The sequence below is a fragment of the Urocitellus parryii genome, chromosome 10 (genome assembly GCF_045843805.1).
Source record: "Urocitellus parryii isolate mUroPar1 chromosome 10, mUroPar1.hap1, whole genome shotgun sequence".
Lineage (NCBI taxonomy): Eukaryota > Metazoa > Chordata > Mammalia > Rodentia > Sciuridae > Urocitellus > Urocitellus parryii.
Window position 1 is genome coordinate 132273512 of NC_135540.1, and position 24045 is coordinate 132297556.

The window sequence follows — 24045 nt, forward strand, 5'->3', positions numbered from 1 at the left end:
TGTAACATATAAAACAATTTGCAAAATATGATGGTTATTCAAGTTTAAATAAGCTGTTAAAGATTTTGTTTTAATATCTTTAGTCATATTTTTAGGCAATACACCCTGCATATAATAGTGGCTATATTCAAATGTATCCAAGATGATGGTAGGTATGTTGAATTCAGTGAGCATTTCAGTATTTCAAATAGGAGCAAATCCTCTCTCTGTCACATTTTTGCAGGTTTCTTAAATCGTATGTAAGAGTAATTTTATTACAAATTCAAACTGCACAAGAATTTTATGGACACCTTTATGTATAAGTTTGTGTATATAACAAACGCATATTTATGTACTTTTAATCAAGCAATATATAAGAATTTGTCAAAGCAGCTGTTCCTTATGATGTATTTTGTGAGACAAATGGAGTGTGGTTTATATGAGTGCGGGAGCCTGGACTACAGCCAGATATATGCATCTCCTATCCCCTGAACATTTCTTTGATTTTTTCCCCATCTTTGCTCATGTATTTCCTCTGCCTGAAATGTCCTTCAAGTTCCTTTCAAACTTTTCTAGAAAGCTTTGCATGACTTCTGAGGTGAATATTCAAGTACTGCCTCTGTCTTTCCTGAGCCGGGCAGCTTCAAGAGCTGGGGAGATTAGCAGCAACATCTGAATTTACAGAGGTCCAGGAGGAAAGAGAGGGGAGCTACCAGGGGAACTTTCTCCAAGGCAGATGAGAGGCTGAGCACCAACTCTGATGTAACCCTTAGAACCTGAGCTTTCTGGAGAAAGCTTGACCTTGAGAGATCCAAGGATCCTAGGCAGAAAGACTGGGCATACCCACCTAAGTTCATCTTGGAACCAACTTACACTTCTCTTCTCTTTGTTATGTGGGAGACACAGGAGATCTAGGTCACTGGTGCAATGGGTCCTGCCTGCCATAGAAGCTGGGTGAGTGAGATTTGCTTCTCTTACACATAAAGCATCAAGGAAGAAAGAAGTATCTTCCAATTTATAGATAGTGGCCCTAGAACTACCAGCTGGATCTAAGACCGCTGTGGCTCCCAGGACTATAAAGCTGCAGCCATTTGGCATATCTCAGCAGCTGGCCTCAGACCCAAAAGAGCAGGCAAGGGCAACATGCACTACCCTCAAATGCAGAGAGAAGATATGAAGAGCACAGGAAGCAGGAGCAGACATCAGCCAATCAGAACACTGGGAAAAACAACGTATCTTAAGGGGGAATTTGAAGATACGTGAGTCCAGTCTCCTAAAACTACAGATCAGTAGTTTTAGAAGTAAGTAAAGGACTCATGCAAAATATGTGTTTGTGGAAAGTTTTAGAAGGACTTGTACAAAAAGGAAAATATTGTGCTATTGTGATAGGTTTAGAATGATTTTTTTTCCTTTAATCAAATTGTTATTTTAAAAAATACATGAAGAAAATGGTTTCTTTATTAGTTTACTAGGTTACAAAACACCACAGACAGTGACTTAGACAAGAAACATGCATTCCTCACAATTCAGAGGCTGCAAGTCCAAGACAAAGGTGCCTGCAGGTTTGGCTTCCCCTGGGCTCTCTCTCCTTAGCTTGTAGAGGAACACCCTCTTTCCGTGTCCCCCATGGGCCTGCACAGGCACGTCCCTGGCAGCTCAGCCATATTGAATTAGGGCTTCAATATGTATGACCTCATTTACCCTTTTGCCCTCCCTACAGCTCCTACCTCCAAATAGGATCACATTAGGCATTGAGATTCCAATGTATGACTTGAGGGAACACAGTTTAGTTTACAACAGTTTCTAGAAGGGAAAAGCATTTCTAAATGATTGAGCTGTATGATATAAAGTACCAGATTTCTATGGCAGCACCACAGAGGAAAAGCACATGGACAGAGAGGTAAGGAACGGGGTCCCAGTCTTATCTCTACTCTCTACTCTGTGGCCTCGAGCAACTAGCTTTCCTCATCACGGGGAGACCTTTGCACAAGAAAATTACTCATGTTTTAAAATTACAGTTATTTGAAAAGAAACTAGTTGCCAAAAAATACCAAGAAACAATTATAAAGATTGAAGTTATTAGAGCAGCGTGGTTTGCTGCACACCTTGAGAAACAAAGTACAACCCGTTCCTTTATTCTAAATTATAGCTAACCTGTTAAATATGAGGTTCCACTCACCAGGGAGGCAAGAAAGTCAACTGCAATCATAGTTCACATTTCACTTCCTTCTTCCCTCTCTCATGGCTCAACAAAAATCCTAAGTATCTGAATGGCACCTGGGAAGTGTGGACAGGGCCTCTGCTCTGAAATCCATTTTGGATTGCTGCAGCCCGGCTGGCTGGGCAAAATAACGGGGGGGGGGGGAATGAACAACTTGTGTACATTGATACAGCAGGAGTGGGAGCCGTTTATTGTAGGACAGGAGGGGTATATATACATTCCACACAGCTTATCTTAATTAACATAAACTAGATACAGCAGTCAACCAATAAGGAATCTCCACACTTAATGGCTCGCTGGAGTTACTTCACAAACCACTCCCTCTGGCAAAATGCCAGGCGCCATCCTGACTTGTTTACAGACCCTAACATTGGATGTGGTGCGGATACTCAGGGTCATTCTCCTATGAGGTTAGAAGGGGGACAGGTCTATTCTGTCAGTGTCACCCCAGGCTTCCAAGCATGGCACCCCGTCTGCAGCTCGCACAACCTTCCGTGAAAGTACCCAGTGGGGCCATCAGACGGAGCTTCATGGAAGTGGGATATGGACCCCACTCATTAAGAAACCTGCCACCTCTTAAAATCCCCAAGACTGAGGAGGCCTATGTTCTTCCTCTGAACTCAAATAACATCCAGCTCCTAGTCTTTAGACCTTCTTCTGCCTTTCCTCAAATAGTGAAATTCTCTCTCTTAATGAAAATGAAGTCCCATGAATCACCCTTGGGTGAAGGAGAGAGGTACAAGAGAAAACTATTATTTATTTTTTTCATGAGTCTGCTTGTGATAGTGAGGTTTTTGTGTCAACTTGTCTGTGCCATGAAGTCTCAGATATTTGGCTGAATGTTATTCTGGACATTTTCAGGAAGATGTTCTTAGGTTGATATTAACCCTGAAATCTGTGAACTTTGAGTAAAACATTACCCTCCATCATGTGAGTGGACCTCATCTAATCAGTTGCAGGACTAAATAGAACAAAAGACTGACCTCACCTGAGAAAGAAAGAATTCTGTTAGTAGAGGCCTGCAAACTTGAAGTGCAACATATCCTCTTCCCTGCATCTCCACCCTGCAGATTTTGAACCTGTACAACATGAACCAGATCCTTAAAGAGTCTCAGTCTCTCTCTCTCTCCCTCTCTCCCTCCCTCCACAAATGCACACATAAAGGACATTGATAATGTTTCTCTGAAGAACACTACCTAATTCACTATTATAATCAGAAAAGCAAGATGCAAATAAACCACATATTAAGATATGCCAGTATCTTGTGGAAGTTTTATAAAATAAAAGAATCAGTACCATAACATTTAGGAGAGATCAAAGAAGGTACTTATGAAGATAAGAATTTTGGCTTCTGTGGACACTTTTGAGATTCTCTCTGGTCCTGCTCAGGTGTTCTGGTAATTCTCATGACTGCTGCCACAAACATTTGTTCATCCCTGTCTATATGTATAAACTCCTTAGAGACCCCTGGCTTTAATGATGTTTACATTCTAGATGAAGAAAAACAAATCTTCCTGAATCCAAATAAAATAATAAAAGATGGTGTTTAAGAAATGTCTTCTGAGTGGTACTAACAATTTGTACTTTACGTCTCTGCTGGTACAGGATGCAGAATAGTATGTGAGTGGACAATGTGTAAGGGTGAAGGCAGACTCTACTAGGTGCTGGAGCCTAACTGATAAAGTGGAATCCCACAGGCATTGGTTTATGATTCTAAGACAGTGATTGGTCAGTTGGATGATTAGGTGAGTGGATAGAAGATGACAGGAGCCAGGCCTCCAATGTTAGAGATGGAGGTTCAAATAACCAAGAGGAGATTCTGGAAAATCCAGGTACTCATGGATTAGAGGTGGAGATACCAGCAGGGCTTATGTGTAGCTTAATATCAACATGGTGGTTCATATAGAAATATTCATGGACACGTGCATATGCTATGGTTAGTATATATGCATGAATGTATCCTTATTTGTCAGCCATCAGGTCCTGGAAGCAATAATAACTCAGGAGCCATGAACAAATACAGAACCCAGATCTTGGGATCTAAACTCATTCTCCAGCATTTTTCCTTAGAGAAATGCCTGATTTTAGGATTGGAGTAAGAAATATATAAAATGTGCATGGCACATCCAGTAGTACCAGAAAGAATGTTAAGTACTTAACAATTAATTAACTATAATTAATAATGAGGATATGTCAAAGGAGCCAACTGAAAGAGTCCCAATGGCCAAAGCTGAAACAATTTAAACAACAAAATTAAGTAGTGTTGAATAAAACCTGCCATGGTCCCCTCCGAAACTCATGTTGAAATTTAGTAGCCACTGTAAGGTAGCAAGGGTGGGGCCCCTAAGAGACGGTCAGGCTATTAGGCCCCAGTCTCATGGATGGGATGGTGCCTTTTATAGTACAAAAGATCCAATATCACCATTCTCTCTCTCTTCCTTGCTCCCTCTCCTACTTCCTCCCACTTTCTTCCCCCTCTCTCCCTTTCCTCCCTTCTTCCATGTGATCAGAAGAAAAAACATCTTTTAAAATTACTTGACTTTTGTTTTAATCAGCTTTGTATCACTGTGACCAAAAGGCCTACCAAGAAGTAGACAGAGGTCTGACGGGAGGGACGGGAGGCAGCAAGATGGCGCAGACTCAGGACACCAGGAGGAAAGTCTGTTACTACTACGACGGGGATGTTGGAAATTACTATTATGGACAAGGCCACCCAATAAAGCCTCACCGAATCCACATGATGCACAATTTGCTGCTTAACTATGGTCTCTATGGAAAAATGGAGATTGATCGCCCTCACAAAGCCAGTGCTGAGGAGATGACCAAGTAACACAGACATCAAATTCTTGAGCTCCATTCGTCCAGATGACATGTCTGAGTCCAGCAAGCAGAGGCAGAGATTCAATGTTGGTGAGGACTGTCCAGTATTCGATGTCCTGTTTGAGTTCTGACAGTTGTCTACTGGTGGCTCTGTCGCAAGTGCCGTGAAACTAAGTAAGCAGCAGAGGGACATTGCCGTGAACTGGGCTGGGGGCCTGCACCATGCAAAGAAGTCCGAGGCATCAGGCTTCTGTCACGTCGATGATATCGTCTTGGCCGTCCTGGAACTGCTGAAGTATCACCCGAGGGTGCTATAATTGACATTGATGTTCACCATGGCGATGGCGGGGAAGAGGCCTTCTATACCACAGGAGGAGTCGAGACTGTGTCCTTTCATAACTATGGAGAGTACTTCCCAGGAACTGGAGACCTACAGGAACTGGCAAAGGCGAGTATCATGCTGTTAACTACCCACTCCGAGATGGGATTGATGACGAGTCCTCGGAGGCCATTTTCAAGCTGGTCATGTCCAAAGTATTGGAGATGTTCCAGCCTAGTGTGGTGGTCTCACAGTGTGGCTCAGATTCCCTGTCTGGGGATCAGGTCGGTTGCTTCAATCTGACCACCAAAGGGCATGCCAAGTGTGTAGAATTTGTTAAGAGCTTCAACCTGCCTATGCTGTTGCTGGGAGGAGGTGGTTACACCATTCGTAATGTGGCCCAGTGCTGGACATACGAAACAGCTGTGGCTCTGGACACAGATCCCCAATGAGCTTCCACACAATGACTACTTCGAGTACTTTGGACCCGATTTCAAGCTTCACATCAGTCCTTCCAATATGACTAATCAGAACATGAATGAGGACCTGGAGAAGATAAAACAGCGGCTCTTTGAGAAGCTGAGAACACTGCCCCATGCACCTGAAATCCAGGCCATTCCCAAGGATGCCATCCCAGAGGAGAGTGGTGATGAGGATGAAGAAGACCCTGACAAGCGTATCTCCATCTGTTCCTCTGACAACTGAACTGCCTGTGAGCAAGAATTCTCTGACTCAGATGAGGAAGGAGAGGGGGGCCACAAAAACTCTTCCAACTTCAAAAAAGCCAAGGGAGTCAAAACAGAGAAAGACCCAGAGGAGAAGAAAGAAGTCAGAGAAGAGGAGAAAACCAAGGAGGAGAAGCCAGAAGCCAAAGGGGTCAAACAGGAGGTCAAGTTGGCCTGAGCAGACTTCTCCAGCTTTGGCTTCTGTCCAAGTTCCCCACCTTTCTCCTCCATCCCTCAGATTTTCATATTTTCTATTTCTCTGTGTATTTATATAAAATATATTAAATATAAATGTCTCAAGGGACTAGATAGGAACCAGGGCCCTGATCCCAAGGCAGCTGTGTTGAGGAAACTTCCAGCACTTGCCTTGTTCCCCATCCCTCTTTAAGTCTTTTGAACCATCGACAGTGCAGATCTGGGTGGAAGGGATGTAACCATAAGAAAAATCCTAAAATGACAAGGGTCTGTTTAGTAGCTTTGGAAAGGTGTCCTTACCAAGTGTTCTAGAAGGGATGGGTGGGTCTTCAGGGACCCCCTGTACTTTTCAGACTCCGAACATCAGTCATTGGTTGTTTTCTTACCTTCCCACGGGCCTCAAGAGAGCCAAGAAACTCCCACTGCCCTGTCTTCCCCCGAGTTCCACAGGTGAAGATCGGTAGTCTAGCTTCCTTTCTAAGATACTATTTTCATTTTTGTGAGACTTTGTAATAAAATGGTACATTTCTATACCCCCCCCCAAAAAAAAAGAAGTAGATAGAGAGGGAAAAGTTTACTTTGGCTCATGGTTTCAGAGGTTCAGTCCACCATTGACCAACTTCACACCGCTGGGCCCAAGGTGAGGCAATGGTAGGCAGCTCAGGACATGCAACAGGAAGCACAGAGAGAGCTCTACCCATCAGAGACAACATATAAGCCTCAAAGGCACACCCTCAGTGACCTACTTCCCCCAGCCACACCTTACCTGCAATGACCGTCCAGTTAATCTATATCAGTGGATTAATCCACTGAATAGATTATAACTCTCATAATCTAATCATTTCTCTTCTTGAAATTCTTGCACTATCTCACACATGAGTTTTTTTGGGGACACCTCATCTAATCCATTCAATTATGATAATAGTATTAAGAGTATTTTGAAGAAGACTGTGATATAACTAATCACTCTAAGTAGAAATAAGGAACATCTAAAGAGCTTTAAAACACACTGGCTTGAAATCAAGCTAAAATCTATTTGGAATATCTCTGTTGATTCCCCCCATGAAATTCTGCATTTATTTTTGAAACCTTATTTATTTATTGGACTAAAGACAACACAGAGATGTTCTGTTATGGTGAGACCTGGGGTTTTACCTTGTTTTGTTTTCTCCTACTTGTTTATTTTTTTAATTTGTGTTCAGAGAGTTGAAATAATCAAACATCCTAAATTCATGGTACATTGCCATTGTTGGTTGATTCGTGCCTGTTTTATTTTATTCTTATTTATCCCTGTTATTCTCAAAACTTACCCCTTTCTTCTCCTACCCCCACAAGCAACCATTCTAACATGACTTATGAGAATTTCACAAAAGCTTATCATTTCTTACTCTAAAAAAGTTAAAAAGTGATAATGTAGCTAGTCTACTAACAGTAAAATTTTTATCTAAGATTAAAATCACTTAAATAGGAGCTTTGGGGTGACAAGTATTATTGAAAGGCTCAGTATTGTTTGGAAGCTGTGGGCTTAATAGGACATTATTAAACCATTTAATCTCTCCTGCAGAGACATTTCATGCTGTCCCCTCAAGGAACTTTCCCTGCAGGAGGCATTGGAGTCAGCCTGTGGCCAAGTTGGTGACAGTTCAAGAAGTTCATCCTGCTCTAATTTAAACGGAGCAGCAAGAACACTCACAGCAGGAAATTCAAATTTGAAAATCTCAAGGAAAAATACACATGGCCTTTTATTTCCCACCACCCAGGATATTAAACCCAGATGACCATAGTGAACACAAGGGAAAAACAAATTGCAGAAATAAACACTTCTGTTCTAAGCCACTGGGTCATTTCAAGTGGCAGGCCTGTTTTATTTTCAGGGAATCCACTGTCCTCCCCAAAGGGAATAGAAACATACTTTAGGAAGCTATTCCATCAAGGAGACGGTGGCATCTAAAGAATTGATTGTCTTGCAGAAATGAAAGTTTAGAGTTTTATATGCAGTGAATCCAGTAACTGGTCTCCTATGTTAGATCATTCCAGAAACTTGCTGCAATCAGAACCTAGAAAAACCTGTAAATTGTTTCTCCCCTGACACTGACAACATAGATCATATTATAGAACCTTTGCTCTATAATCTGGGTGAGGAAACAGATATGACAAGAGAAAGAAAGGGAAACAAGTTCAAATCCCAACTCAGCCCATATGCCCTGTGTGGCCTAAGTGAACAACCCTCTCTGAGCATTAATGTCAGTATTTTAGGGTTTGTGAAAAAAATGCTAATGGGACCCACTCAGGGGTTAGACCTTAGTCAAACTGTAGGATCAAAGTTAGGTGATTATTTTTAATCTCTAAGAAGGGTGCTACTTGGTAGTCAATGTACTATTGTATATTTTATTATATCTAATACAGCCATATTTTCCTTCAGTATTGAAACAGTTGGGTTTTTTTTTTTGGGGGGGGTGTTTGTTTGTTTTCATTTACAAACCAACTTGGCTTGCACTTGGGGGCATTTTGAATGGGAAATGTTTAGCATTCAACATAAGAATTACACTTACCGTAACTGATGTTCACAAAGTGAGAAGCATGAGAAAAAGAAGCTCATTCAGGAAATAACAGTTCCATATGTGATCTTGGGCCACTCTAAGCCCAAGATCTAATTGAGGGCTAAATACAATTGAATGAACTACTAAAATATTTCCTGGGAGCAAAATTATGAAAAAGGAAGCCCCCCACTCATATCGTCACAAACAAGCAATAATTTAACAGTCATGTATGAACAAATAAATGTGCTTTTGTAGATGCTTCAAGATTCAAGTAGGAGTCTATGAAATAAGAGGTTTTTACTAGCCAAAACCAGTTGGTAAAGAGGCATTTACTCCCTTCAAATGCACAACATCAAAACTAGATAATATAGATAACAAAGAATCATATAATACCACCAATAACTGACCCCAAAGAAAAGGGAGATTGTGAAATGCCTGAAAAAGTTTTAAATAATTAATTTAAAGAAGTTCAATGAGATGCAACATAATACAGATAAATAATAAAAGATAATTAAGAAAACCACATATTAACAAAATGAGAAGTATAATATGGAAGACATTAAAAAAAAAAGAACCAACCAGAAGTCCAGGAGCTTAGGAATTATAATGACAGAACTGAAAATTCAATAGAGAGGTCATTTTAAATTATCTAACTAAAGGAACAAACAGAAAAAAGAATGAATGAAAAATAGTGAAGAAAGAATAAAGAAGCTATCAATTGCACAAATACATGGATTATGGGAGTTGCAGGATAAGATAAAGGGAAGAAAACTTATTTAAAGAAATCTGGCTGAAAACCCCTCAAATCTTGGGAAGGATATGGACATTCAGATTCATAAAGCAAAAAGACTCCAACCAAGATCAACCAAACAATAATCCTGAGACACATTAAAATAAAATCGTCAACATCAAAGAAAAAGAGAGAATCTTGAAAAAAGCAGCAATTGGAAAAAGTGACTTGTCACATAGATGTGAACACCAATTAAGCTCCTAAACTGAAAGTCGGACACCGCAAAAGAATATATTCAAAGAACTGTCTTTCCATTGATCTCTCCCTTGCTCTCCTGCCATGATGCCATGTCATCTGATGGATGCCACCAAAGGGGACCTTCACCAGAGGCCATACTTTGACCAATCTGACTTTTAGCCTCCACTTAGCTCATGGTAAGTAAAGTAAGCCTTTACTTACCATGAGCTAAGTAAACTTCTTTCCCTTATGTATTTTTGTATCCACCCTGTTATAACAATGGAAAATGGACTCATATAAACTGGAAAGCAAACACAGGAGGAATCTCGGAAAATCACAAATATGTGGAAATTAAACAACAATCTCTTGAACAACCAATGGATCAAAGAAGACAAAAGGAAACTCAAAAACAACCGTAGATCTGGAAGATAAAGGAAAGAACCTAGGCCCTCCTAGGAAGACGCCCAGCCAACAGAGGTTAGACCTCTAAGGAGACCCAGGTTCTTAGAGGAGAGAGAGGGGAGTTCAGTCTCTGAGGAAGGGGTCGGTCTCTGGTGCTAAACCTCTGAGGGGTACTAGTGAGGCTGGTTGTGCAATTACTGAAAGAAGTCATAGACAGAAGCCAAAGGTGGCAGTAGTTCTAACAGGAGGCTCTCACAAACAGTAAGGCGCATGTCCCTCTGTCCTCCCCTGTCCTGCCTGTCTCCCTCTCAGACCTCCAGTGGTGTGACTTCTTGGGATCCAGCAGGCCCAGGAGAACTGTCATTGACAGGCTGTGGGTGCAGCACAGCAGAGCTTGACAGGTGAGTGAGCTGACGGGCAGCAGCTTAGTGCCAGGAGGACTGCTCCTCATGAAGCCCCAGGTGTCCTGCACGTCCCTTCAAGGATTCTTTTACCTTGTATTCCAAGCTGAGTAGCTAAAAATTTCAAAGGAAGGAGCTAAAAACATTGATGGTTATTTCCTAGAAAAACAACACTGTCATAAACCACATGCATTTGGAGAGAAAGAGCCCTGGGTTTAAATTTTGGCTTCCTCGCTTCCTTGTTGCATGACCATGAGCACACACACAGATTGTCTCTTCATCTTCAAACAGTGATCATCATACCTGTGTGCAGCAGGCATTGCCTCCCCGGCTTCATCCCTACTGTCCCGTGGCAGAAGTTAGCGGTCACCCGTTCAATAATAAAAGGTAGTCAATGGACACTTGATATGTCTAATTTTCTCTGGTAACTATGTTGTCAGAGAAGAGAAATACAGTATCCCCCAACCACTGACATGTGTTCCAAGATGCTCAGGGTATGCCTGAAGCCACGGAGAGGACCGAACTCCTATACGTGCTGTTTTTTTTTTTTTTCTAGACACATACCTATGATAAAATTTTTACACTAGGTAAAGTAAGAGATTAACAACAAAAATAATAAAAGACATTATTTACAATATAATCAAAATGATAAAAACATTATTTACAAATAATCAACGTGACATGAATGTCCTCCCTCCCTCCTTCCCTCCCTCCCTCCCTCTTCCCACCCCCCATTCTGGTTCTTGGCTTCAAAGTCTTGTACACCTTCACTTTCTCTCATGCCACCAAACTGAAGATCTCAAAAGATCCGACAAATATTTCTATTTAGATGCTTACTTATCCATTTATCTAAAAGTCAATCAATATTTATGATCAGTCTCATGAAAGAAATAGAATTTAAAATTAAATTGTTTATTAAATGCCCATAAGTGCCAGGTACCATGCTTGGCACTAGAAATACAAAAGTAAATAAAACACAGCCACCATCATAAGTGAAAGTCAAGTGCATAAGACGCAATTATGAAATCACACAGCGGTGAATTATCCTGTGCAGGTTCTTTTATACGAGCATACATGAGGGGGCATTCTGGGGACGTCAGGGAAGTGTTTCTAAAGATGGCAGCTGATGCAAATCTTACAGAATGAGTATGCGCTTTCTCCAAATGAAGACAGAAAGGCTGCAGAAATATTTCAAGCAAACTCATCAAGTAGCCGTGTCTAGTACATCTTCAGGGTCTTCCAAGAAATTTCTTTCCTTATTTAAAAAAAAAAATAATTGTAATGCTTTTTATTCAATGCTGTGACTATCACTTTTCAAACCCTCATTCAGCACACTTCCTCACACCCATCTAATCTCATTTAACAACCACCATACGCATTATCCAATCCTAAACAAATTTCACCATGCTGGTTTCAGAACTTTTAAAGAACAAAACATCTCAGATGCAGTTAAACCTTCCTTCTTACACTTGCACAAAGACATTACCACCTACCCTCCCCGTGCCAGTGATCAGTACTCGATTTTGTGTTGATCTCTCCTGTGCAAGTCTTATTCTACTATTGCATAAGCATGCATCCATTAAAAATAAATACTTTCAGGTCTTCTTGTTTTTACAAATGATGTCTGTCATACTGTATTTCTCATTCTGCCAGCTGCTTTCTCAACTATACTATTTTGTGTTCTTGAACTGTATTTATGCAGAGATGGTCATATTCATTCATTCCGTTAGGAAGTATTCCCAATCTTTATGTAGCTTACTGTATTTAACTTTTACCCTGTTGTTCATCCAGATTGCTTCTGGTGTTTTGCTACCATCTATAATACTGCTGTGAATTTTCCAGTATGTGTTTCTTAGGGCACAACGAGCAAGAATTTCTTGTTATTGTGCTGGGATTTGGAATTGCCAGATTATAGTATAGGTCTATAATTCACTGTTGGTGTTCTTCCCAAATCTCTGACCATTTCCTGGATCCTCCTCCCGACAGCAGGCGTGAGAAGTGAACTCTAACATAGACCATCTGAAGCTTTCCTCTGAATGTCAGTGGAGTCTAAAATATCCAGCACTTACTCTCCGTCTCATCTGCCTTTGACCACTTGGTGAACAGCGGGAAGGAAGGAGAGACCAACTCATCCAGCTTCCAGAGGAACAATTATAGGAGTAACTTCCACGGCAGAGCTCTGGATCAGGGTAAACTGAGTTCTGCGCGGCTATGCTGGAGACTTCACATTCCTTGTCCTGCTACCCTTCCCTGACCTACCTCCTGTTTCCTTCCTCATCTCCCCCAAGAGCACTCAGCAAATTGCAATTTCTCATCTCAGAGTCAGATTCCCTAGAAGCTAAGGTAAGGCACACTTGTCAAATGATGACGAATTGATCTCTAAATTGATTAAATTGATGATTCATCAGATACAAACAAAGGTGATTGAGCTCCAAATTGATTTAAATCCTGTTGGCAATGGTAAGAGAGTTACCGGTCTCTACATCACTACTCAAACACTGGAGCTGTCTAGCTGATTTTGCTTTTTCAATCTGATAGCTGTGAAAGGTGTCTTGTTTTTGTTTTAGTTTGCAATTCCTTATTACTAGAAAGGTTGACCTCTTTTACTTAAGATGGTTGGCCATCACATTTCCTCATCTGTGAATTTTCTATTCATTTCCTTTACCCATTATCTTATTAGAGAAGATAGAAGTTTTTATAATTTCTGGATGCTAAACCTTTCTAATGTCTGCTATGCATTGTAACATCTTCATCAACTCTAAGGCTTGTTCTTTAAATTTATTCTATCTTATGTTGAAAGTTTTTAATTTTAATATACTCCATCTTTTCCTTTATAGTTAGTGTTTTTTTTATTAATAAAATATTTTCCTAACCCAAGGTCATAAGATTTTCCTTTATTATTTTTTCTAAACATTTCAACATTTTGTTTATCGTATTTTTATTTCAACCATCTGGATAATAGTATGTGGTAGGTTTTGAATTTAATTATATTTTCAAAATATATTTTTTCCAAATAGCTTTTCCAAAAATATTGTTTGTCACTTATTTATAATACTACTTGTCATAGTTTGGATCTTAAATGTCCCCCAAATCTCAGTCCCTACCTGATGGTGTATTGGGAGCTGGTAGAAACTTTAGGAAATGAAGTTTGGACCTTGTTAGAGGGAGCTAGGTTGCCTGTAATGTGCCCTCGAATGAGATATTGGGACTCTGGCACCTTCTTTCTCCCTATTTTTGCCTCCTGGTTGCCATGAGGTGAACAGGTTTCCTCTACCATATGCTTCTGCCATATTGCTTTGCCATGGCCCAAAAGCAGTGGGGCCAAGCAACAATGGACTGACATCTCTGGAATCCAAGCCAAAATAAACCTTTCCTCCTTTTACATTGTTTATCTCAGGTATTTTGTCACAGTAGGGAAAGCTGAGTAAGACACTACTGTGTCACATATGAAGTTTCCACAACTCCTTGGACCTCTTTTGTTGCACTGGTCAATTTCTTTGTAATTTTCTTCATAAAGATATTAAATATCTTTTATTGAATCTACCCCTTTGTATCCTATGTTATAATTATCATATATTCCATTTGATATTTCTGGTGTTTAAGATAACTAATGTTTCTACCTTGAACTTGTATCTGATATTTGTTGAACTCTAGTATATCTTTTAGTCTTGAGATTTTATTCAATTTTTCTAAAGAAAAAAATTACATTGTCTGCAATCAAAAACATTTCTTTTTGAGGCACAGTGGCACTCACCTGTAATCCCAGTGACTCAGGAGGCTGAGGCAGGATGATCACCAGTTTGAGGCCAACCTTAGCACTTAGCAAGACTCTGTCTCAAAGTAAAAAAATAAAAAGGGCGAGGGATATAGCTTAGTGGTTAAGTGCATCTAGGTTCAATCCAGTTTAAAAAAAAAACTCCTATTCCTTTCATATGCTAATCTCTATCTCTAATTTATTGCTTTGGTTTGATTTTTAGTAAGATGATAACATAAATGATTAAAATTTGCCTTCTTTTTACTGAAGTCAGAATTCTCATAAAGTGTTACTATTAAATAGACTTGCTATAAATTCTTGATATTAATAAACAATTTTGTAAGTTCCCTTTTATTTCCAGTTGGCTAGCTTTTAATACATAATATTTTATATCTCATAATTTAGGGAGGTACTATGGATTGAATTCAGGGACGTTTTGCCACTAAGCTAGATTCTTAGTCCTTCTTATTTTATTTTTTTTTTATTTTGAGACAGTCTTACTAAATTGCTGAGGGTCTCCATAATCTTATAATATTCTAATAGCAAGAATTACTATTTTACATTTTCATAAATATATTATTTAATATATAATGTAGAACTTTGTATATTCATTTTTGTCATTTTTTTCTCCATCTATCATTTTGTATTTCCATTTAACCTGTTAATATGATAAATTACATGATTAGATTTTCTAATGTAGAGCTATCTTTAATATTGTTGGACTAATCGCCACTTGACATTATATATGCAAAGTATGAGTGTGTGTATGTGTGTGTGTGTGTGTGTGCGTGTGTGTATCCTTCAATTTGCTTGTCTGTTACCTTGAGTCTCTACATCGGTACTCATGAATGAAATGATCTACAATTTTATTTTGATCTTGTCTGGTTTGAATATCAAGACTATGATATCACAAAAACAAGTAGCTTTCCCTCTATTTTAATTCCATGAAGAAGTTTTATAAGATGATGATCTTCTGTTCGTCCAAAGACTGGTAAAGCTTGCTTCTTAAAACCATCTAGGCCAGAAGCCTGATGACTTTGACACTTTCGTGGTGAAAATAATGGAGGTTGGTGTTAATAAGTGGATGGAGGGAGATTTAATTACTATCTCAACTTCTTTCATAAAAAAATTATTCTTCGATTTAAGTTCTCTATAGCTTCCCAATTCAAATTGGCATATACACATTTTTCTGGAAATTTATTTATTTTATATAAGTTTTAAAATTTGCTTTTTGTAGCACATGTATTATTATACTATTCTTCCTGATGTTTTTAAATCCCTACTATATACGTAATTATGAACTCTTTTTTTATTCTTTTGTACCTTTTTGTTCTTCATCAGTCCTGCTAAGGGCTTCTCTAAAGAATTAGTTTTAACAAAGAGTTATATTTAAATTGTCATCATTCTTTCTGTGGTGCATTGATTTTCTGTTCCCTTCTCTTAGTGCGTTGAGTGAATTTGTTTATGTCCCATTTTCCTCCTCTCAGAGTTTTCCGTTTTCCAGCCTGGGGTTTGGTCTCTCTGTTTTGCCCTTGCTGTTATTTTGTTCACTTCAGCTTCTTGAACCAAATGCTTAAGCCATTCATATTCAATCATTTTTCCTTAAGAACAGGGTTGAAGTACTACTGTTGAATCATCTTTCCACTATTTTATAATTCTCATGGGGTTTTGCTCTACAATTCATTAATTATCTCTAAGTGTAATTTTATTTTTAGAACATGAGGGGACTGTTTTTAATATCTTATTATTGATTTCTAATTTAATTGCCTTTGGGTTAAAGAACATGGAATTTATTTCACTGATCCTTTGAAAGTTATTGAGATTTCTTTCATGTCTTAATGTGATCCTTATGTAAATATTCCACATGTACTAGAAAGAAATGTAATATTCTCTATTTGTTCAACTCAGAGTTCTATGTTATCTATTAAAATTAGTGTTTTTGATTGTGCTGCCTAAATCTCCATTGTTACTAGTATCCAGCTTATTCTGTAAATATCGGTTTAAGTCTCCCACTAAAATTGTTTATCTGCCACCTACCTTTCCTTACATTATGGTCTGCTTTTACTTTGCATTTTCCAAGGGTATGCTACTACAGACAGATTAGTATTGTACCCCTTGCTGGAGGTCTGTTCTTTACACAATCGTCCTCTTTTCCTAATCCTTGAAGTCTGTTTTATATCTAGTATTGTTAACCCAGTGAGCATAGTTTCCTGTCTCTTAGTTTTGATCCTCTCCATGTGATTTTGTTTTGTGATGTCCTTTGTCAGCAGCATATGGCTAGGTTTAGTTTTTGTATCCATCTAATAACCTCTCTCTTTTGAAGACTTAATCTACTTACACATACTCTAATGCCTGATAGGTTGGGAATTCTTTCTGCGTCTTACTTTGTGTTTAGAGTTTATAAACCTTCTTCTTTGCTTTTCTATAATTTTTCCTTCTCTTATCTCCTGCCTGGATAAAGACTTTTACATTTCACTTTTGTTTCACCAGTGGATTTTATCTTCATGGTTTTAATAAACTTTTTAGCATACACAATTAGCTATACATTATTCTAATACTCTAAAGATTAGAGTATTTGATCTCTCTCTGAGACACAACGAGGATTTCAGCTCACTTTATCCATCAAGCTCCCCTCCCCTCCGCTGAGTTTTATCTTTTTGAAAAACACAATATTGGGGTTTTGCCTTGTTTTTTTAACATCACTCTTAATAAAATCTATCAACATAATTTAAAAAATTAATTGCCCTCCATTGTACCTCAAATTCCAAGGCTCCCCAGCACATTGTGCTTCCACGTGTTACAGCATCTCTTCAATAGGTCCCACATTGAAAATCTCTGCAGTAAATGCTTGTAATTTTATATCTCTAAAAATGTATTTATTTGCTCTCATTCTTGAATAATTGTTCTGCTGCATTACTATTCTTGGTTAATGTTTTGCAATTGTATTTAACAGTCATCTAGCTTGTTTTTGCTGATTAAGAAGTGAGTCTGATTTCTGTTTGTAGGTAGTCTGTCTTTACCTTGCCTTGGCTTTAAGGTTTTCCTTTGACTATGATATTTTGCTGTTTGCCCACAATGAGAAAACAGTGTGGTATACAGAGTGAACTCCCCAACCCTCTTTATTTATTCTCACTTGGTGTCCAGTCTAAACATGATCTTATTAGGGAGTAGCTCTAGTCCCTCATTCCTACTAGCTATGAAGGGGTGTCCACCAGACAATGGCGTACTTTCTTTTCATTCCACCCCTTGATCACTCCTCCAGCCTGATTGGTGGACAATGACCATTACATTACTTTGTTCTATTAAATGGAGCTAACCATTCAATAAGACCTGGAAATTCAGCCTCTTTCTCCATGTGCATTCTGAACTAGTGTAAGGTAGAAATTCTGGGTGCATCTGCTACCCCCCACATTTCCCATGGAGCATGGAGATAAGCTAGAAGCAGGAAGGGAGGGGGACATCAACAAACTTATTTGGCACTTGGTTACATGGATTGGCTTTGTCTTCCAATGCAACTTTTGTTATCAGTGAAAAAGCTCACTTTTTACCTTTTGCTCTTTTGATTGAGCTATAATTTACAAACCACAGTGTTCACAGCTTTAAAGTATACAATTGATCCATTCATTTCTTGTATGTCCATAAAGCTGTGCAACTACCATCACTATCCAGTTCTAGTATGATTTCATCATCCCAAGAGCAAATTCCATATCTATTAGCAGTCAGATCTCACTCTCAGACCCTAAAACCACTAAATTACTTCCATCTTTTTAAATTTGTTTATCTTGGTCTTTTCACATAAATGGAAGCACAGAATTTGTGGCCTTTTATGCTGGGCTTCTTCTTTTTGATAAAAGTTCATTTTTAATTTCTAGCTGGCTGCAAAATCTTTCAATTCGTACTCTCACATCTCCTCCTTGCTTCCTAGACATGCGACCAAATATCTACCTTGATATGCCACCAAATTCTTACTCCATCTCCTGCCACCTCTGCCAACCTGTTTTTCCTCCTCGGTTTCACCACCCAATTACTGGGGCTAAAAACGGCAGAGTTACCGTCTTCCTCTCCCTTTCCTTAGCCACTTCTCACTTTCCTTCGCCCTCCACAACTAGATGTAAAATCCCACAGGCTCAGCACTGATTTCCTTCTCGTGGTTTCTCCGGTTACTTTACTAGTGTTATGGTTTGGATCTGGAATGTTCCCTGAAAAAGCACGTGTGTTGAAAACGTGGTCCCCAATGCAGAAAGATTCAGAGGTGAGGCTTTTAGGCAATGATTAGGGCTCTGGCCTCATCAGTAGATCCATCCACTGATGGCTGAGGGGACTACGGAGTGGTAACTGTAGGCAAGTGGGAAGTGTCTGGAGGAAGTAGGTCACTGGGAATGTGGCATTGGACTTTATCTGTTCTCAGCCCCTTCTTCTCTCTGCTTCCCAGCTCCATGAGCTGAGCAGCTTTCCTCTGCATGCCCTTCCCATGACGTTCTGCCTCACTTCAGGACCAGAGCAATGGAACTGGCCAACCATGGACTGAGACCTCTGAAACCATAGCCCACAATGAACTCGTCCTCCTTTAGGTTGTTCTTGGCAGGTATTTTGGACACAGCAATGAATCGCTATCACAACCAGTTTGGGCTCTAATTTCCTCCCCCCTACACCAGGTAATAGCCTCCAGCTGGCTTCCCTGGCACCAGCCTCTTTGCTCATCAGTGTACCTGACATTCAGCCCCTGAGGTCACCATGCTCAGGCACAGTTTGTTCATGCCATCCCTTGCTAGAAAATAGCCACTGGCTCCTCTGTTCTGCAGAACAGCACACAACACTGCCTTTTAAAGGACTCAGCGACCTAGCAGAAAGTTAACCTGCCCACAGGTGTCCCTCTACCATGCCTCCAACCAACCCCTCCAACCCCATTCAATGTTGCAGCCACACCTACTTTCATTCTCTCAAATGCCCTCCACCTGGGTTTTCTTCTTTCTCATCTCTTATCTACTACACTTCTTTGTGCCCATACTTCCTCCAATGCTTTTTCTATTACCTAAGCCCAAATTAATCTCTTCCACCCTGAAACTTTCTCTAGCATTTTGACTCTAGTTCTTCTAAGTCACCTGTCCCTGAGTGTCTGCTGGTGTCCATATAAATGTCAGCATTATTTCTATGAGACTATAATCCCCTCATCCAGGAATCTTTGACCAATCCTGGCACAGTCCCTGGCTCACTATGGACCTTTAATAAAAACTTCCCAAATAAGTGAAACCATGAAAGACATGACAGAAAAAAAAAAAAAAACCTACCTTGGGTTGCAAGCCAGAACAAATGAGCCAAAGTTTCTTCTCTCAGATTCAGCAACCTCTAGCTCTCAAAGTTATAACCAATCAAACTGTATTACCATAAGACTTATAGAACTTTCCCTTCCAGCAAAAAAATTAATAGTATAACCATCAACCTTTCAAAAGATTTAGGTCTAGTCATCCTTCGGCCAGGGAAAGAGTTCAGAACACACCTTAACATCACATCTAATCCATCACAACTCCAACAGGCTTCCATAATCTCAAGGTCGTGCAGGAAACAGTTGGAAACTGACAAGCACCTTGAGCTCCCCACCTGGCCACACTAGCTCGGTGAAGGGAGGATCACACCTGGCCTCCACTGCTCAGACTTCAGGCCTCCAACATGTACTTAGCAAATTCTTGCTACACCAGCCCTGAGAGGGGAGCTGAGGCATGCATGAGGCAGCATCTCTGGTGGTGAAACTAGAATACTTGACTCCAGACTAATAGGACTGGATCTTTAACAGGCAAGAACAAAGAAATTTTTCAGAGGCATAGTCAAAATATAGAATTTTAAATTTTAGTACAAAATTCTCCCTAGTATCATGAATGGGTATAGTGGCAGAGACCAGTCCTTACATGCTAATGCATAATAGAACTGGATCAGGAATTCTATATCCCCCTCCCCAAAATTAGATACATAATTATTATCTTGGCACTGTTTTCAGGGCATAACAACATATTTTCAGAAAAAAAAAAGTCTGAGCAAGAACTGCAAATTTGCCTCCAGGCATGTAAATGTTATTGCATAATTAACTGAGACAGGGATGGATGTGACTAACTTCACAAAAACAAGCCCAGTGAGGGAGTGGTGTCTAGAGAGGTTGGTTTTTGCTGTTGTGTGTTGTGTGCTATTGTTGTTTAGCCCAGGCACACACAGCATTCAGCATTTCAGTTCTGCTGTGACTTCCAAGGATTTCTCTCCAGAAAAGTCATGGGCCTGAGTGGGGCAGTACTTGAGGTGATTTACAGGATGTTGAAGGACCGTGCAGCCAGCAACAAGCCTTCACCATCTCTAGGGACAGGGGGGACTGTCCTCCTCTATTAAATCTCTAATCACCGTGACAGTAATTTAAAGTGAAATGAACTGTTCATGTTCAGAAATACTTCCTTATGAGGTATACTCAAGCTAATACAGGATTTTTCCTACAGTATCATCCTCTACCCGTTCCCCACCCCCAGGCCAGCCGCACTCCTCTTACACTGAGTGGAACGCTTCCGCTGTGGGTCGTGTGTGGACTGTGCACATCTCACCTATGAACCTTCCTATCATTCTGCATCTTCTGATTTCCCCCTTACAGTTGGCCATTAAGCACTATTGAGTTCTGTTTAGCAAAGGAAAGGCAAGCCTGTTGAGCCACGCATGGAGTCTCACTAAGAACACTGTGGGAGGTGTCATTTCTCATTTTCTCATCGTATCAGTACTTAGCCCAGACACATATGGCAGAGCCTACTGAATTTCTCCCTCCAGAACTGTGCTTTTGGTTTCTGCTCTATGAAAATAAAATCTATTGAACTGTCCACATGATGGAAATGTTCTTGAGGAAGCTCTATGAGAAGATGGTGGGCTGGAGAGGACATATGAAGGGCAAGTACCCATCAGGATGAAAATCTTACTTCATGAGCATTAGAATAAGGACTAAGAATTAGAATTAGCATTAATTAGATAATAATTATGTATCTAATTTTGGGGAGGGGGATATAGAATTCCTGATCCAGTTCTATTAGCATCTAATTAGCATTAGAATAAGGACTAAGTACAAATTCCCTTAACTGGTTTTACAATTCTTCAGAAAGAATTGTAGTCCAAGAATAGTTTTTCAAAATCCAAAATTGACTCTTGTTTCTAAAGAAATTGATGGATAATCTAATTTTACCTCTAATTAGTACTATTTCTATATATAGGTCTGATGTTATTGAAACAAACACCATTCAAAAGAGGAAGAGAAGATGGCGGGCCAGAGGGAGGCAGCATTCTGTGTCTCTCTGTGATCCAGATCTTACCTAGTCAGAGTACTGCAACTCTGACAGTGTTAGAGGAACCCTATACAGCTTCTCTCCTCAGAAATCACCAGCACTATGACCCCCACACAGGGCCCGAGCCTCAGCGTTTGAGCAGGACTCCAGACTCCTGGCTACCGAAACCCAAGGCCCCAAGTTCTAGCCCACATAGGGCTCACAGGCATCTTAGCAGAATCACCTATCAGCACGTCTGCAGAACTCTGGGACTTCACTCTGCTCCCACGCAGGTCACTCAGCAGCTACCTACCCCCAGCACAATGCCATCGCCCGGCTCCCCCCACCTCACCAGATACCCAGGAACTGGAAGCAGAACGCCGCCATCTTGGCTCACCTTTCTTGCCATATTTGGTGGGGGCAGCTCCCAGGTTGGATCTCCATCTGGCCAGGGACCAGGTTTACAACTCCCCCCTCTTCCTAGCTACAGTAACTCAACACAGTAACTACCCAACACAAAACAGCTTCCAGTAGGACAGGTGTACAGTGCGACCAGGGCTCTGCCCGCTGAGGCCTTGGTGTGAGAAGCCCTGAAACTGGGAACTGCTATGGGAGAGGAAGATGGGGCTAAAGTCTGGAGCCTAACAGAGAGACCAGGGACTGGGAAATCTCCAGGCAAGAGAGGGAGATAGTAACAGGCACTCAAGTCATATGAGTGGTCCCAAAAAGAGACCTTTGAGGTGCAGTCTCCCTGCAGGGACTGGTGGGTGCCACTCCCTGCTTCCAGGTGCCTTACATGGGGGGGACCAGTCTTCCCACCCTGGTTACATCCTGAGGGCAGAGACACCAGCTTACAACAGATGAGAAGAGAAGCAGGAAAGATACAGATCTCTAAAGCTAGCTACAACCCTGGTTTCTTCCTTTGAGTATATTTCTTTTTTTCCTCTTTCTCTTCTACCTCTCTATCCTCCAGCCCTCCTATCCCCAACATATGTGAAACCAAGAACATTGCATGAAATAGGATTTTGAGAACTAAGTCATCTGAATAATATAATATAGAAGTGTTGTATAGGCCCTTTTTTAAAAATTTTTCTTTCCCCCTCCAAATTTTACTATTTTAACATCCTGTATTTTTTCTAAATACATATAAGTGTTTGTTTTATGTACTCTACTGTCTTTCCATATACTTGTTTACCCTAAATTACTTCCTGTCTATTCTTTTGCTACTAACCCTCTTTATTAGATTTCTCTTTCACAGTTCCTAAGACATATTAACTCCATATCCTCACATCCAACCTCCTCAGCATATCGTCATACACCCTACCCCAGGTTCATTGTCCACCATCAGAAACTGTAAACCTTTTTACAAAACTACTAATTATATTTTAGATAATAATTGAATCCAACATTTCTGTACATTGAGACTAAACTGTAAATGTCTTAATAACAACAAATTGTTCACAGGTGGTATATCGTTGATATTGGGATCTGTTAACATTGTCCTTCCCCAAAAAGAAGAGGTCTTGGAGCCCTACAAGAGCACTACAAACCTATAGGGTAAAAACAATAACACCCCAGACCCACAGAGCTGGAATGGAAGACACACGAGCAATGTGAAAAGATAAGGGGAGAAAGTGCCTCCAACAAATGAAGACACTACATCATTAGAATCATTGGCAGCCACAGCAGAAGAAATGACAGAGAAGGAGTTCAGGATGTACATGGTTAAAATGTTCTGTGAACTCAAGGAAGACATTAGAGAGCAAATACAGGCAGTGAAAGATCACTTCAACAAGGAGCTACATAAACAAATACAGGAAGCAAAAGATCATCTCAACAGGGAGATAGAGGTTCTAAAAAAAAAAAAAAAACTAAACATAAATCCTTGAAATGAAAAAAAACAATGAGCCAAATTACAAACTCAAATGAAAGCATCACCAACAGAGTAGACCACCTGGAAGATAGGACATCAGATAAGGAAGACAAGATATATAATCTTGGAAAGAACACAGACCACACAGGATGATGGTAAGAAACCATGAGCAGAACATTCAAGAAATATGGGATAGCATAAAAAGACCTAATTTAAGAGTTATTGGGATAGAGGAAGACATAGAGGCCCAAACCAAAGGAATGAACAATCTAGTTAATGAAATAATATCATAAAACTTTCCAAACATGAAGAATGAACTGGAAATCTAAAATTCAAGAAGCCCAGAGGACATCGAATATACAAAAATCACAACAGATCCACATCAAGAAACTTTATAATAAAAATACCCAACAAACAGAATAAGGAGAGAATTTTAAAAGCCACAAGAGAAAGGAATCAGATTACATATGGGGAAAACCAATTAGGATAACAGCAGATTTTTCAACATAGACCCTGAAAGCTAGAAGATCCTGGAACAACATATATCACACTCTGAAAGAAAATGGGTG

General features: G+C 40.0%; 1 pseudogene; it reads left to right on the forward strand.

Moving 5' to 3' along the window:
- Positions 1-4829: 4829 nt before the first annotated feature.
- LOC113193400 (histone deacetylase 1 pseudogene) lies at positions 4830-6242 on the forward strand (annotated as a pseudogene).
- The last annotated feature ends 17803 nt before the right edge of the window (positions 6243-24045 follow it).